Below are 17,925 nucleotides of genomic sequence, written 5' to 3'. Positions count from 1 at the left end.
TCCTCATCCTGCTTTTCCTCCTGCTCCTCCTCTCCCTCCTCATCTCATTTCCTCCTCTCTCTCCAGATCCTGCCTCTCCTCCTCTCATCTCCTCCTCTCCTCCCTGCACCTCCTCCTCTCCTCCCTGTAGAACATGACAGACTTAAGACATTAAGGAGGAAATGCGGCCATAAAGACGAGTTAAAGAGTTTTTTTTTTGTGAAGTCTACAGCCGATCACACTCTAAATTAATTATGCGTCACTCTGGCTCACCACATACGACGCACAGCAGGCAGCCGCAGGTTTGGGAATATTAGTTTGCAACACCGCAGAACAATAATGCTGACGGTGCGTAATGACTCATGATGATCCGCCACCGTTTCCTGCTCTTATTTGTAACTCATGATTAAAGGTCGCGACTGTCCGTGACGGCTTGACGCCTCGGCCCTGAATCATAGAATTCAGGTCAAAATCGTGATCTGTGGTCAGGAATTGAGATTCGTGCCAAACTTGTTGTCGTTCTGTGTAAATGCACCTTTAACAGCTCCACAACCGTTTTCTTTGTTTTCTTGTCGTGACTTAAAACTTCATCAACCATATTAATTGCGCTTTTATATTTTTAAAAATTAACTCAGCGTCAGCAAATTGTTTGTTAGCTTTAGCAAGGTTCCATGAAACAAGCGATGATGCGCTGTTGTGCTCACTTGTACCAATGCCGACAGACCGTAGACACCGAGGGCTTGTATCGCGTTATGTATTCTATTTATGTTTTGCGGCTGTGGGACTTTGGAGGGTCGTTGTCATTAAAGCTGGCGGCTGACAGCTTCGGTCTGCGTGCAGATCAAGCCTGGGCCGGTAATATAAAACTAAACTGTTCAGTCCAGCCAGAGTTCAACTGGCGCTTTTTCTGCTCAACTTTTTCCACGCTGAAGGTCATGTTGTTTCTTTTTTAAAATTTTGACTCACTGTTGGATGACCTGTGGTTTCGTGGGTCATGAAATTGAAATCCGTGGACGTCCTAGCGGAGCAGCAATGACGTAATTATGTCAGACGCGCTTAGACTCTGGCTTTGACTACGGTGTGGGATGAGGATTAAAAAGGTAGAGCAGCGTATTATTTTACACACAAATGGCACTTTATTTCACGTTGCTGTGCAGCTAATCGGCGCCGCGGGCCAGACAGGTCGCTCCCGCGGGCCGCCTATTGAGGACCCCCGTTAAAGGATCTTTTTCTAAGAGATGTTTGATTTTCACGGACCCCTTGCAATTACACCACAGACCACTAGGGGTCCGCAGACCCCCGGTTGAGAATCACTGAAGTACATCATGGCTGACTCATGGCACTTCACATTCTAATAGTATATTGAGAAAGTTCATTTATAGCAAAAGACTGCAGTTCTCTGTAGTTTGGAGGCAAATCAGGTGTTACTGGCCAATTTCGTTAACTTCAGTTTCTGATAATAGTTATTAATTCAAATGATAATTGCTTTATTTATTGCCTTTTTCATCCAAGAGATGAAAGTTCTTTTGAAAATGATTGTGGCATATAAGTACATAAAATAAAAATATGAAATGTTTATATAGGTGTAATTTTCTAAACGCTTCATGAAGCCCTTACAAAAGTGACAGACAGCCACATGTGGCTCCAGAGCCGCAGGTTGCAGACCAATTTTGACAAATTATGTTCAGCTTTAAGAGAAAAGCAGACGAATGCGAATCCATACAACATTCTCTTGTATATGATAAGTGTTATGGCGCTTTTCCACTAATTCTTCCTCAACCTTACTTGACTTGACTCTACTCACTTTTGACGTTTTTCCACTATGTGTTAGTCCCCACTACCAGGTACTTCCGTGGTGCCTGCTGTTGGGATTTATGGTTGGTTATTAGCTTTAAATTACTGTAAGAAATAGATTACTGAAAGTAATAAATCACTGGAAGTAATTTATGAAAATTTTTAATTATTAATGGAAGTAAATGGTAATTCACTCATTAAAAACTCCTAAAGTAATTGAGTAATTACTTAAAAGTTAATAAATTATCAAAAATTATTTATTAATGAAAAATTATTAATTTGAATAAATGTGTTATTTATCTATTAATAATGAAAAGGGGCACCACCAGATAAACTGGAAATAACTAATTACCAAACTATCAGTCTCATTTGGAAAAAAGTTTATTTAAGTTAATTAATATTTCTGTGTAAAAATATAACAATCTTAAATAAAAGGGAAGGTGTGAGATCCGAGCACAGACTGTTACAAACCAGTGAATTGTCAACAATAAATACACAATAATCACCGAGAATCGTTCAATTTAGCTAACAGGCGTTTATTAATAAAAATTTATTAATTCTGAAATAATTCTGAAATCATCTCATAAATCAACACATTCAAGTAAAAAACGACATCTAACACGGAGATCTAATCTATTAAACAGCAAACACTATGTACAAAGAGTGTGTGTGTGTGTGTGTGTGTGTGTGTGTGTGTGTGTGTGTGTGTGTGTGTGTGTGTATGTGAGTGTGTGTGTGTGTGTGTGTGTGTGTGTGGTCTGGAGTGATGAGGGTGATGGGTGTAATGATCTCGAACGTCCACCAGGTGGAGTCAGACGTTGGCGGGTCAATGTGAGTGGGTGTGATGACCTCGATTGTCCACCAGGTGGAGGCGGACGTTGGCGGGTCAGTGTGGTGACCGTGACAACCACTCGGGGCGTGCGGTGGCGTGCAGAGGGAGAGCGCAATGACTTGATGTGGCCACCAGGTGGATGTCAAGAAGAATTGCGATGACCCACGCGACCACTAGAGGCGATTGACTAGCTCTTTCCGGGGGACGCGGCTGTTGCTTAGCGACCAGACAAACAAGACACCTGTCCCGTGCATGTGCGAGGGGGGGTCTTGGAGCGAAGCGGTCTCACCTACTGTAAAAAACGGACGGTTTTGCCGGCCCAGTTCTGAGCGCCGGAGTTCTAAGTGGATGTCGGGATGTCTCCAGCAAAAAACTGATTTTAAAGCACTGAGTTCCCACCAAAGTTACCACCAAACAGAAATGTCATCAAACCAACTCTAAACAGCTAAAAGGTGAACAAAACGTGTACTGATGTATCCTTCAGTACCCAACTCGGATAAAAAACCTTTAATGGCCAAAGTACCCCCCGATTCAAAGGTACACCAATGATGTGACCCGAATTTACATCCTTCCCATATCTGAGGTAAAGCTACGATGCCAATCTCAAACAGGAGACCTCATGTGACTGTTTGGCACAAAGGACAGTTTAACATCACGTCCTGTGTTTAATGATTCTTTACGTCTTCAGAGGAAAAATTTCTCCATCCAGAAATTTTCAAAAGACACTTAGTTGACATAAATGGAAAGCAAGCTTGAAAAACACTGAAAAGCTGAAGTTGAGCAAGTACAAATGTTAGAGGGAAGAGATTTCACTTACATATTTCTTCTTGATGATGTTCCTTTTGGGTCTGTCTGTACTCATCTTGTTTAACTGACACACAGGCACACATGAAATGAGGAAGTCGCTTTCTATTCACTGCGTTTTCTCTCCAGGTGTTGACATGTAAAAGTCACTAGTTCCTCCTAGAAAAAAGGGAGAAAGGAAAAGACATTTTACAAAAACATGTTTTCAAACTCAACTAGCAATGGACAGTTTCAGCAGTTATTTACACTATGAATTTGCATACCAACAAAAACATGCTGACCAAGGGTTTATTAATTGAATTTTTTTGTGAACCCTGAAATGTATGAATGGAATCATGTGAGCATCCACGGTCCACATGCATGTCAAAGCAGTCTGAGGACGAGCAGTGGGGAAAGAATGGAGGGGGGCCTTAAAGGATAATACTCGTACTTGTACACGTCCTTTGAAAAAAGTGGTGTGGGTGCATCCCTAGTTTACAATTTATATACATTTTTAGATATTTATGTTAATAATATTCAAAATATTTCATTATGAAGCACACTGCCGTGTATTTTACTGTTATAAATACAATTGTCTGTTGTGTTCATACTAAAGTCATGTTTTTGCAGTTTGTCATTTTCCAAAAAAATGTGAGTACATATTTACTGTATCTGACTGCATGGGAAACAATGTGAAAGTGAGCCATGAGCAATTATAAAGAAAGCTGAGGATGTAACACAGTTATGCGTCACGGAATCAAATCGAACCATGACAAGATAATCGTAATCGAATCCATAGGTGAGACCAGGGAAGATGCACAGCCCTATTCATTAACATTCGAAAAGTGCTTTTGGAGGAGTCGACCTGTCATTTCTACCGTGTATTATATCATTTAACTAATAAACTTCACACAAGCACACACACTAAATATTGTACATAACTTGACATGGCAAACAAACAACACAAACAAAGGTGCATTCACACCAGCACTGTTTGATCCGGACCAGAGTTCATTTCAGGGACTTTCAGGGAAAGTGTGCTTCGTTTGGTCAGGTGGGACCGCGTAGGGCTGATAGGGCTTTTCCACCAAAAAGAACAAGAGGATTGTCTCTTATTGAGATAACTTAAAAGGATTAACCCTGGGTCGCTCGCTCACTTCTCACCAGGATAAATCATCCCGGCAACTGACGCTGAAAGTCTAACCTGCTCCTGAGCAGGGTAAGTTCTCGATAAGAGATCAAAGCTCCGCCTCCTGACCAATCAGATCTCTTGTAAAATGACCCGCCCATTCTTAAGTGATGGTGATTGGTGGGCAGGTTCAGCGCTGAGCTGCAGCAGAGCGGAGAAGAGAAATTCATTCAGAGTGATCTTTTTGACATAATAAAATAAATCCTTGTCACTGAGGCTTTGAAGGATGTTTTTATTCTTTTTTTTTTTTGTTGAAAGCCTTTTTTATTTTGGATAATGCAAAAATAACATTCAGACAAATTTTCCATTATTTTCTTTTTCTTCCCAATTCTTCCGGGATTCCGTGTTCACACTTTCCAAATAAGTCTAGAAAGGTTGCCAGGTATCATAACATTTTGGGATTGATCCTCTGATGGACTAGCAAATCTTCTCGAGTTCAATTTAATATGTGACCTCTTGAACCCAGCCTCCATACATGGGTGGCAATGGATCTTTCCATTTTTGTAGGAACATTCTTCTGGCCAGGAGGGTACAGAAAGCTATCAAATTAGTCTTTCACACCTCTAAATTTACAGTCCTTGCAGTCACTCCAAATATGGCCATAAATGGACACGATTTTACTGGAGCATGAAATATTTTTGACAAAGTGTTAAAGATTGATTCCCAGAAACTGTCCAGACCATGTGTATCAGGGTGGCTGGTTCTTGTTGGCATCGGTCACATGTGGGGTCCAGGTCAGTTTTTATCGTGCTCAGTTTTGATTTAGACCAATGAAGGCGGTGCATAATTTTGAATTGCACCACCGAGTGTCTGAGGCATATGGAGGATGAAAAGATTCTCCGAATTATCTGTTGCCAAAGCTCATCGGAAAATTGTTCACCTATATCCCCCTCCAGTGTATTATTTAGTGACTCCAGTGCTGTTAGTTTGTGTGTATCTAATAGCTCAAAAGATAGTACTTATAATACGTTTTGCCCCTGGTTAGATAGAGGGGATAGAGGGGAAGCAGTCAGAGTTGTGACCAATGAAGCTCCTAATCTGAAGATATCTATAGAAACAGTCACACTGGATCATCACCATAAAGAGTGAAGTTCTAACCCGGCCTAACCTAATGATCCTGATGCAGTTTTTTATGTTTATTTATTTTCTAAAAGCTGAACCAAACTGCAGAAAAGACTTCCATCCTGTCCGTCCCACCAGGCAGCTTCAGCGATCCCTTTACACCAACGCAGCAACTTCCCAAAGACCTGACAACCCTTTTCTCAGGTGGAGGCACTGGAGCTCCAGTACAATAAGCTGTTGGAGCGTTGTGCCAAACTTGCTGAAACCATATTGGTCACGGCGGCGATGGTGAAGAATGTGGAGGCAAAGACCACAGAGAAAGCTTCCAGCAAAAAAATGGTTCACTTACAGGTAAAAGTCATACTATTGGTTTTTATCACAGTAAGTTTCGTATCACTACGCACACAGTGCAGTTAGGTTGGCTTAAAGCAAAGCTATAACAGCGGGGGGGCGGGGGTAATGTGCTGCAAGGATTTGTTGAATAGTACTGTATACTGCTTGATATGCGAGTTGATAACAATTATAAATATATTGTATTATAATGTTTATTTTATTTTAAAAGTATAGGTCTGGATGGATTACAGCCTCAAAGGTGAAAGCTGGATGCCACGCAGAGCCAGCAAAGCCGGCCTTCAGCGTGATTAAGTCCTTCTGCTACCCAAAGTGTACATTTTCAAATGAGGCTACACAGTACGTACATTTCATAAAGTTAAAGTGGTGTGCACGATTGATTCCATTGAGTAGTAGACTGTAGATGACCGAAGCACTAAAGAACAAAATGTATTAAATGAAACATGAATAAGACGCTTGTGCACATGTGACAGCATTTGTAAAAATGATAGAATGTCAAGTACACTCACAAAAAATATTGATATATTATTTGGATTAAATTCCTAAATGTGCTGATTTAAAAAAAAATGCTGAAACTAACCAACAGATACCCCGGCGAGCTCAGTAGGTAGAGCATGAGACTCTCAATCCCAAGGTAGAGGGTTCATGTCCCACGCCGAGCGCCACCTTCCCGTGGGCTCTCCACCTGCAGGAAGGTTCTGAATCGGTGCAATGTGAGCGGACTGTCGTCCACCTGACTCACCACATGTCTCCAGAGGTTACGCCTCAGACACTGAGCTGGCCAGAGCAGCCTTTTACAGCCTCTGCGTGTCGTCCAGGAGACTCCTGCTGCTTCTGCAGCCAGAACCTTCTCCTTCCTCCTCTCTCTTTCCTTTGTCTTCCTCTCACTAACCTCATCGCACGGTGCAGCTACCGCACAGATGTTCCACTTTTTTCTGATCGTGTGTTTCTCAACCTCGAGAAATCCAAGCTTGCGCTCTCTGCAGGCCAAACGAGCAGCGAGAGAGGCCCAGTGACGTCCTGCAATCCCAGAAAGAGCGCGTCACACTCCTCTAGTGGCCACGTGAGCTATTGCAGTCTTTCTTTGCACCACTGCCTGGTGGTCGCATCAAGCTATTGCATCGTCCCTTCGCCCCTCTAGTGGCTGTCACGGTCACTACACTGACCCAACCACCCACAGACCCACAGACCCACAGACCCACAGACCCACACACACACACACACACACACACACACACACACACACACACACACACACACACACACACACACACACACACACACACACACACACACACACACACACACACACACACACACACACACACACACACACACACACACACACACACACACACACACACACACACACACCCACCCACCCACCCACCCACCCACCCACCCACCCACCCACCCACCCACCCACCCACCCACCCACCCACACACACACACACACACACACACACACACACACACACACACACACACACACACACACACACACACACACACACACACACACACACACACACACACACACACACACACACACACACACACACACACACACACACACACACACACACACACACACACACACACACACACACACACACACACACACACACACACACACACACTATTACGTCAAGGACGTAATAAACCATTGGCGTATATTTATCTGTTTGTCTGTTAGCAAGATTCTGTCAAAACTATTGTACAGATATTTTCAAAATCTTCACCAGTCAGATTAGGCCATGGAAGATTCCATTATATTTTGGAGGTGATCCGGATTCTGATCAGGCTTTCATTTTATAGGTTTTTAATGATTACATCAAAACTACTTGACAGATTTTCACCACTGATAGATGATACATAAATATCGGATTGCTCTTGTGGTCAGTACAACAAATGTTGGGTGTCTGGAGGATTTAGAAATCAGTCCATCAATCCGTAATATTGATGTTTCTGCAGAATTAGTTTTGGTTGGGTGTCGTGCCAAATTCAAAACTAAAGCTGCACTTGTGGGAGACGCAGCAGGAAACCCTGATCCATTTTACACACTGTAAAACAATGAGAGAGCAGCTCGCCGCCGCCGCCGTTTTCCAGCTACACAGTTTGCTGAAAGCTCTACATACTTGCTGTTGACTTCACGACAGGATCTGACGGTTTTGAAGCCCAAAAAGCAGGTTTGAACTGCTCAATGATCCATTTGCAGATGATGTGGGAAGCGCAGCATCAAATGGAAAATGGAGCTGATTGAGCCCAATGTAGTGACATCCTGAGGGCAAAATATGCGTCTGAACGCTGCAGTTTCCAGGTTTCACCCTCGACACAGCGCCCCATCTGCACTCCCAGGCTGCTCAAACGCTTTTTGGCAGCACGTACCTGTGTGAACTGTTCTCTGTGATGGAGAGCAAGAAAACCTCACATGGGAGTCATCTTACTGACGAACACCTCCACGCAATGCTGAGGATTTCCTGACCCCAGGCCCTGAACCTGACCCCAGGCTCTGAGCCTGACCCCAGGCCCTGAGCCTGACCCCTGAACCTGAATCTGACCCCAGGCCCTGAACCTGACCCCTTTCACTTTAAATTACTCTGGAAAAACTGCAGCGAGAACCATAGCAAAATAATTATTTTAGTATTTATTATTTTTTATCAACAATCTGTGTTTTAAAGGCAATAATCTATAGGCTTCAAGGATGCAGGAATGAGTTTAACATTGGGGGGGGGGGGGGGGGGGGCATGTTGGAAACCTGACAGATCCGTAAATAGTTTAAGCAGAAATGTCACAAATGAACGACGTTGCAAACCAGTCAGAACGACTGCTTCTCCCTCTTTCTCCTCAACAAAATGTCTCGAGACTGAAAGCATAAAGATTCTGTCATCACAGGACTGTACGCTGACTAACAAGCTAAGCATTTCAGTAGAACAAAGACAAGTTTAGTATCACACACAGGTGAAGGTTTTAATGTTTATATTGGTGAAAATCCATTTGATTGTGGTAAAAAAAACATTTACTGGTTGTCTGGCAACTGAACTGGTTCTGTCAGTAACAACCTTCTGACATGAAAAAAACAAGACGAATGATGTGACAGAAATTATTCACTTTTGAATGTCAGACGATTAAAATGCAAAAATGCTAAGTTTTAATATTATATAATTATACTTCTTAATGTTCTGCCTCTTAATAAAACCTTAAGTAAAACAATAGAAAGTAAAATAGACCGACTCAGTTTGAAACTCAATACAGCAAATCTGGACAAGTAAAATAAAGTCTAATAAATAAAGTAGATTTGTTCTTTTCCTATATCTATAGCCACACAAAACACTTCTGGGCTCAAGGAAATGTCCATAGGTGAGGAGACAGGAGGGACAATTCAGACGTCCCCTCAGTCTGCTCCTGTACTTTACAGCCCTGAATTCAATCATCCTCATCGTCAGAGGATTTCTTCAGTGTCAAACATGAACCGACACACAAAAGGTTGAAAATCTCTGGCCTGAGCCAAGCAGAGTAAATGTTTATACCTCCTGACATTTGGAGCCAGAAACGGCCCACATCTTGACTTCCTGTCCAATAAGGCTCCAATAAAGAAGAATAAGTTTGAACTTACTACGAGCAAGAAACTCAAATGTGTGACTTGTTAGTGAACTTTTATAAAACATCTGCTGATCTATGTTATTCTATACTTCCTCCAGTCCTTCATGACATGGCATTCATGTATTTATAATAGACAACATTACATAAAGCAGCGTAACAGCATTTGACTTACAAAAGCTAAAAAAAAGTCAGAGTTCAGGTTTTGGTCATACAGAATAAAGTCTTTTAACAACTGATATACAAATGTAGTATATCGGCTCATACAAAGTTAACTCTGTTTACAGCTTAGCTTCACCTTTACAGTGAAATATTTCCCTACTTTATTTTAAGACCTCCCCTCCCGCCTCCTTCCTGCTGCTGAACATACAGAAGGTCTTCAGACATGCAGGTCTGATGTCTGATAAATGTGAACCATTTCAAAAGGAGCATCTCAGCATATAAACACTGGTGGAGTATAGCTGCTGATCAGCTAATCAAATCCTAACCTAAACCTTTATAGTATTATGAAATGATGAACTAACTATTGAAAATGTGTCTTTAAAAACAAATCAACTTGACATCAGTCCTCATTTGTTCTTTTTTCTGGATCTATTATAATCCATAATCTGGTTTTTAAACCTTCGCTCACACCCTGAAGCTCCGCCTCCTCTCCTGTCTACTCCTGGATGGATTAACAGTTCATCTCATCATAAAATACTTTGTTTCAACAGTATTAGGAGCTAATCCACATTTAACTCATCAATTTAAGAGCTGAACTGAGCTTCCTCAGTCTCTCCACCTGCTTCACTGCTCTACGTTCTATCATTCTGCTGATGAGACATTTTAAACATAATATCTAATATAAAGTCCTTCATGTTGATAAATGTTGGAGTGATGAGGTTGTTCTCCTTGTGTAGTACAACATTACTCACACTGACAGTACTCTTAAAAAAACAACTCTTGTTGCAGTTTCAGCCTTTTCTTCTGAGGCGTTGTACTGAAATAAGATGACAAACTATTTAGTCCAGTGATGATGATCCTCAGGGACACTGACAAAGTTATCAGCTAAATAAAGGACCAATGACCGTCTCAGGATTAAGACGACTTCATTCAACACATTTTGTTCCTAAATATGAACGTAAACGAACAACATGACGTAATAAATGAGTTATATTCTTTACAGCGTCTCTACAGACCGTGTTACCTCCTTCAAAAGAAGTCCTGTAATAAAAAACCCCGCTGTCCACTGCTGCTGTCCACTGCTGCTGTCCACTGCTGCTGTCCCCCCCCCACCCCCAAACACTCTGACGGAGGGGGCGGGGCTTTGACAAGTCGCTGTGCTGCACCGTCAAAATAAACATTTCAACGTTGAATATTTTTCTCCTCCACGGTATGATTATTGGGGTGGGGGGGGGCAAATCCGCAAGTCTCTAATATTGGTGGGGACACATCCCCCCTGTCTCCCCCGGTCCCTATGTCTCATTAGTTTCAGGTTCAATGTGGTATAAGGTTTCTTCAATAAGTTTTAAATAAACGTTGATCCCGCCACTGCATGTTTAAGGACACCCTGCAGTGATCAGTGCTGTGAGACACATACGAGGGTCTGGGTGGAACTTGGTGCATTAAACAGTGAACCTAGGTTAGTGAAATTTAATTCTAATTAAAATAAATTAAACAAAGCTTCGAGGACGAGAATTTTCCTCCAGGAATTTCAGTCATCTAATCTAGAAATGGCTTCATCCTGGCCGATATGAACTATCCTCTGTGTGGAGCAGCGTGTCAGGTGGAACCAGAGACAGGCCGGACTCAGCCTCATGCAGGCCGCTTCTAGAACCCGGACCACACGTTTCACACCCTGTCGTTCTGAGGTCCATTTAGTGTCGTGATGAAATCACAGCCCTCTAAATTCTTTTCTTTATCAGACGCGTGCAGCAGCATGTGGTTCCTCTCAAATAAGACCATGAAAAACCACGTATTGCTGCACAATGTTCAACCATATGGCTTCACCTTAACTGTCGGTGTTCATTTAAAAAATAACCCTCGGCAAATGAATGAGGACTCGGTTGTGCTGCAGCAGGATCATCGGCCTGAACCGGGACTCACGTTTCAGAGGCACGAGGCGGATCTCTGCGCGCGACCGGAGCAGGTGGTCCATTACATCCGTGATCCGACTGGAACAAAGCACCGAGCGAGCAGAACACCCACCTCCAGAGCCTGGCCTCCAGCAGGGACTCGGCTCCCGGAACAAGACGGTCCGTCCAGCGGCTGAAGAGACGAGCTGCAGACAATGTCGGGAAGGGACGCGGCAGGGGCGCAGCGAGGCGCAGCGGTACTGCGGGCACGTGACGGGCCCCAGCCCCCCCAGTGGGCGGGGTCGCCTGACAAGTCCGCAGCCAGAGCCCAATCAGAAACACCAGATCCCACCACAACACCAAACACCGTTCCACAGTGTGACAGTGGCTCGTTCCCCATATTTAGGGTCCGAGGACGAACAGTGCAGGAGGACCCTATTGAAATTGTAAAGATTATTACTAACTCTTATACTTTTTGAGGGCCAAAACATACAAAACTTGTTGTACATCTAATCACAGCCATAAGATGGTTACAACAATCAGGAGTAGCGCCACCTGCTGGTTACTGAAATGGCTTGACGCGCTCAGAAGCTTGACATGTGACACATTCCAAAGTGCCGAAGGACCCTATTGAAATTGTAAAGATTATCATTATTTTTATTATTATTATTATTATTATTATTATTATTATTATTATTATTATTATTATTATTATCATCATCATTAACTTTTATACTTTCATAATTTTTGGAAAAAGCATTTTTGAGGGCCTAAACATACATAACTTTTTGCGACACGTTGCAGTCATCAGGCCTGCCGAAAAATGACAACAGCGCCACCTGGAAAATTTGAAAAATTCAGCCCCCGGATTCCGTTTCGCCTAGAGCTACGAAAGTCGGCACACATATGTAACACCCTAAGTCACCCTAAGTCACAGAAAAGTCTCTTACGCACATACCGAAAACTCAACAGGAAGTCCTCAATATTGAAATATATATTGGATTTTGGCAGATTTTGGACCAAATTGAATTTTCTAGAGATAACTAGTCCGAGGGGGTAATTCCAAATGACCTAAAATTGGCATGGTGAAAAAATAGAGCTTGGTGAGCAAAGTATATTAAAGTGGCGCCATGATGTCCGAGGGCGTGGCCAAAAATGGACGTTTCGCCACAAAACCGCAAGTGTAGTGTAAAATTGGGAAGTGATGTGTAAAAGGCCTTAACATCGCTTGATCGGCGTCAAACTTGACAAATTGCATCACAGCCTGGCCCGAATCACAACCATATGATTACTTTTGCCCGTATGCCGTTTGGTGGTGTGGCAATCTTGCCATCAAACAGGAAGTGCAATGTAAATAGAAATTAACACTTTATTTATATAGCACCTTTCACAGACGTGTGTCACAAGGTGCTTAACAGCACTAAAAACAGAAGAAAATAAATAGATAAATAAATAAAACAGAGATAAGCTCATTAAAGGTATAGAAGCAAGAAAAAACACACATAGTTATACAAAACTAAACTTGAGCAGCTACAGACCAAAGGCCTGCCTGAATAAAAATGTTTTTAACTGCTTCATAAAGGTCCACAAGAGTCAACACGTCTCAGCTGAAGTGGAGGAACATTCCACCGCTTTGGTGCAAGAGCTTCAAATGCACAAGTGTTTGGCCATGTAATGCTTTAAAAGTTAGCACTAGTATTTTAAAAGGAAAACTGAACGTGATCGGGAGCCAGTGAAGGGAGGAGAGGACCGGGGTGATGTGGGCTCTCTGGGTTAAAATAGCCTGTACACGCTCAGATTGGCCTCAAAGTTTACACGTTGCATCAGAGTCGGGCCCTCATCACAACCATATGAGTTTCTGTCAGAACGCCATTTAAGGGCAATGTAATGCAATGTAAAAGGCCTTGGCTTGATCCATGTCAAACTTGACACATTGCATGAAACAGGAAGTGCAACGTAAACAGCCTGAACATGGTCTGATCTGCATGAAAGTTCACACGTTGCATCAGAGTCTGGCCCTCATCACAACTACGTCACAATAACGACCATCAGCCATAGCGCCACCTGCTGGAAACAGGAAGTGGGGTGTACATGCTCAGATCTGGCTCAAACTTCACAGGTTGCATGAGAGTCCACGTCTGATCACAGTCAAAAGACAGTTACAGCCATCAGGCATGGTGCCACAGTTGTTGCTATGTGCTTGCTTTAGCTATTTTCATCTGCATATCCAGCAAGTTCTTAATGGCACTTTGTGTATTATTGTGATGTTTACCTGTGTACCGGAGTTTTGTATCTGTGTAACAAGAGATTTTCTTTTTGTTTCACTCTGTTTTACTGACATTGACCTATTGTGCTTTTCTTCCTCAGCCTTATTCGATTTGACTCTACTCACTAGTGACGCTTTTCCACTACTTGTTAGTCCCCACTACAATGTACTTTTGCGGTGCCTGCGCAGCCGAGGTTCCAAGTAAGTCAAAAATGTGATGTCGGCAGACAGCAGGCTGCTGATTTGCCAGCACATCACAGCACAGATGAGTCAGAAGTCATTCACTCCGTCATTTTTAAAACCCGATCACAACAAAAACGCTCACAAACAGAGAAAAAGGCACAAAAATAAACCCTGTGGAGCAGCGACAATGTGCAGGCATTATTTGTCTGGTGGTCAACCAGAGGATTCAGAGGGACCTCCACGGAGCGACCCGCTCCGAGTATCAGGAGGGCTCCAAGCCACGGTGTTTTGGATTAACTGGTTTCCCTGTTAACTGGTAACAGGCTTCCTCGATCGTCCCTTTTTCACAGCAGATGTTAAAAACCCGACCAAAATCCGTAGCTGTCCTGGCAAACGCCGTTTAACCGCATTTCCATTCAAGTTTAAAGTATCGTATCGTTTGTTTGTCTTATTTTAACATCAGCTGCTGCTAATGACTAGTGGCAGAAGTCACCAGTTAACAGGGGCACCAGTGAAACCAAAACACTGGGCATTGAAGCAGATCGTAACAATCCACATTTTGTAATATTATTAATAAACATATAAGAATATTGTCAGGAGAATGTTCCTAGTAAGAAAACCTCAGGGAGACAGAATACACAGGAATCAGACTGAGAGCGAATTTTATTACATTATTCTTGCAAGAAGAGACAAAATCACAGTACTTTGTATTCGACCATGTTTTTCCCTCCATTTTGTACCATGTTTGTTTCACTGATACTCGACATGTAAATCATGTTGACATGTAAACAAGTACCTACTGCATTCTGGGAAACAGGAACCAGCTTTACAATGGATGAGTCAGGGACAGGAAGTGGTCACAGGAGGCGGTTCACAGAGACGGAAGGAGGACTGCCTCTCTGATTCAAAAATCAATGTTGGTGTCCAATCTATCTCTCTCTTCCCATCCTTAAGTTGGGGAGAGCACGGCCGTCCTGTGCAAGCTGACCATCTGGTGAGAATGTCTGTGTTTAATAAATAATTGTGTTAATTCGTAACTATCTTGGATCTGTTGTTTCCGTAGTCAGCTACAGTTGTGGAACATGGCAGAATCTAGAGAATATAGATAGAATTATATCTGACAGGACAACCTTTGCATGATTGTCAAGAAGTTTGTCCCACTCTGAAGTCAGACAGTTCCTACTTAAAGGCTGAAATTGTTTTGAGACTGCAGTGAAGGACACCAAAAGTAGCACAGAAGTGGTGACATAGGTCATCCTTGAACATAGACTGCAAAATTACACCTCATTCTTTACTTGTTTCTTTACTAAACAAGATTTCTCCAACAAATATGTTCTATTGTGGAGGCAGAGAAGGATGAGATGAACGAAGGAGTCCAGTCTGCTTTTCTTTATTGCCTCCAGCGGCATGACAGTTCATCTGTCAAACATTTTACCAGTGCCTCACCGCCCTTCCTCTTTTAACACCTCCCCGTCACCAACAAACACACCCCCACACGTCACCAACACACCCACTCCATTCTGGTTGAGAGGACCTCCCTCCAGGTGCACACCACACTATCTAATTTATTATTTGAGCTGATGTCCAATGCATGCCCGCTCCTCATCATATAGGGGTGATTACTTGTACACGACGGGGAAAAGCTCAGATGACTCCGACCACGTCGTGGTTGTATTATATTGTAATGTAAAATGACCGAGGCTGAGTCGAGTAGAGGCAAGGTGAGTAGAGTTAAGTCGAGTAAGGCTGAATAGGAGCTAGTGAAAAAGCGCCATTAGCTACAAGAAGTCATGAACGGAGTAAGGCTGCTTGCTTTCCTGGCTCTTAAAAGAGTTTGGCTGACTGTTTAATCTATGTTAACACTGCCGCAGTACAACGCATAAGCTTTGGTTCCACCAGGGACAGAACGGGGTGGGACGGGTTTTCGTGCGGGCCCACTGACAAAAGTTGTGGATGGTACGGAAAAAAACGTAACCACTGGTTACATTTTTTGTGACCCCTCCATCGAGGTACCGAGCACTGAGAAAGGTGTCTCATAAGAAGGACCGATAATGCAGCCATCAGCTGATTGGTAGTGGACGAGCCACTATTGTCTGTGTGAAACATTGACACCTCCCACACCCAATCTTTGTACTACTGTTCTATTATTATTTGTTTTAGTATCCTTTAATTGTTTGCTCATTTGTGATGTTCACTGTCTTCACCTTGGTTAGCACTTGATGTACAGGCACTGCAGGGTTTGTTGGGCAGATAATTACACAAGCACTACTTTGGGCAGCTAAGTGTTACAGGCCAAGCCTGGCCCTTTAAGAGCAGTGCGTTATGGGTAGGCTGGAGGGGGGCTGTTGTGGGGATGTGATGCTAAGCACGGCGGCTTGATAGTATGGCCACGGATCTGTACTCCCATTCCTTGTTAATTAATAAACACTCTAAACGAGTCGTATGCCTGTTCAGCCTCTGTACTATGGTTAGGAGATCACTGGGCAGGGGAAGAAAAGGAACATTGGGGGCTCGTCCATGATTTCGCTTCTGAAATTTCAACCTGGACCACTGCGAAGAAAAGAAACAGCGACCGAGAAGAAAATGAGCTAATATGGACTTTGTGGATTGTAATGGAAATGACACCAACCGGGTTTTGGCTACCATGGAACTAACCCCCGTGCAGACTGAGCACCGCGGGTCTGGCCAACAACAAGGTACGGCCTGGCTGCTTACACCGCTGCCGTCTGCTCACACGAACCCCTTCCTGACCGGGTCGCCTGCACCACCATCCTGGAGCCTGGTTGTGAGTACCTGGTGCCAGGGTCCTCTAGCCTCCACTCTGCCACCGATGGGGAAATGTTGGTCAGTCCAACCAAGAAATTTATCAAGGAACACCTGGTGGCTGGACCTGGTTGCTCACGTGGTCGTCACACCACAAAAGTCTGCCGGCATCCCCATCAGAGTCCTCAATCCTGGGGCTACACCTGTCACCTTGACCAGAGGAGCTGTGGTTGGAGTTCTGCAACCTGCTGAAGTGATGGGCGCCCTGGAGCAGCTGCCTGCCGTGCCCCCCTCCAAGCCGGGGCCAGTTAACTCTGTTTCTCTTCCTTCACACTTGCAGGTGTTGTATGATGAGAGCTGCTCCGTACTGTCAGAGGGTGACTGCCACAATCTCGCCCGCCTGTTGCAGACTTATGGCGATGTCTTCTCTACCGGCCCTGCTGATCTTGACCACACCAGCATTGTGCAGCATGATATCCAGACAATGCCAGGGCCTCCAGTGAAGCAGCCTCCTCGCAGAATGGCCGCCGACCAGCAGCTCCAGCAGAGTCTCGACACGGGTGTGGCGAAGCCAAGCAACAGGAGCTGGGTGGCGCCTATAGTTGTGGTGAGAAAGAAGGACAAATCCCCCAGGCTGTGTGTCGACTATAGACTGCTGAATGAAAGGACCATCAAGGACGCGTATCCACTGCCGCGTATCCAGGACACTCTCGACACGCTGTCTGCTGCCAGGTATTTTGGCACACTCGACTTAACTTCAGGGTACTGGCAAGTGGAGATGACACCTAAGGCTCGTATGGCTGCAGCCTTCTGTACACGCAAAGGCCTTTTTGAGTGGAACGTCGTGCCTTTGGGCTTTGTGACGCCCCGGCCCCGTTCCAAAGGCTCATGGACCGGGTGTTAGCTGGGCTGCAGTGGCAGACCTGTCTGGTGTATTTAAATGACGTTGTGGTGCTGGGGAAGGACACTTATCATATGCGAGAGCGACTGGAACAAGTTTTTAACAGACTGCGACAGGCCAACCTCAAACTTAAGCCGTCCAAATGCTGCCTTTTTCGTCAGGAGGTGG

The sequence above is a fragment of the Lipophrys pholis genome, assembly GCF_963383615.2.
Source record: "Lipophrys pholis genome assembly, chromosome: 9".
In the NCBI taxonomy this organism is placed as follows: Eukaryota; Metazoa; Chordata; class Actinopteri; order Blenniiformes; family Blenniidae; genus Lipophrys; species Lipophrys pholis.
The sequence above is the reverse complement of the archived record's forward strand: the minus strand, read 5'-3'. Positions refer to the sequence as shown.